Genomic DNA, 627 nt, shown 5'->3' on the forward strand with positions numbered 1-627 from the left:
TCTGGGGGAACAGCAGCAGGTTAGGAAGTGGAGAGGCTCATGGCAGAGCAGGCAAGCTCAGGGGCTGGTAGAGGGGTTTGGGGTGCAGTGGGAAGCCAGGAGGCTCCTTGGGAAGAGGAGGAGGGTGCAAGAACAAGGTGGAGGGTGTGGCTGGGGCAGGTGAGCCAAAGAAGGGTCTGATGCGCTGTCTGCTTAGCACGGGCCCAGACCTGCTCTCAGCACTTGGAAAGGTCAAGACAGGCAGACCTGATTCAGGGGCTGCCCTACCCACAACCGCCAGAGCCCCCCACCCCCAGAGCCTATGAATGATACAGGCCGGGCTTGCAGACAGGGGCTGGATGGTTGTTTACATCGGAATTTGCTTCACACCCTCTGATAAGCCCCAGGCTTGTGGCTGCTGGTGGGCTTGGGGTCAGTGATACCAAGAGGAGGGTCCCAGGCCAGGAAGCCCCAAACAGGGCCCAGGCTGACCATGCAGGGGTCAGCGGCCAGCACCTTCCCTTCCGCCTGCAGGCTGCTGATAGCAGAAGGAAATCCTGGCGGGTTCCTGTGGGGGTGAACTGGCGGGGCCTCCAGGCTGCTTTTAAAGCAACTGCCCGCCCCGTCCCACCCGCCTGTCCTGTGCCT

This window comes from Panthera tigris, chromosome A2 (assembly GCF_018350195.1).
Source record: "Panthera tigris isolate Pti1 chromosome A2, P.tigris_Pti1_mat1.1, whole genome shotgun sequence".
Taxonomy (NCBI): Eukaryota; Metazoa; Chordata; class Mammalia; order Carnivora; family Felidae; genus Panthera; species Panthera tigris.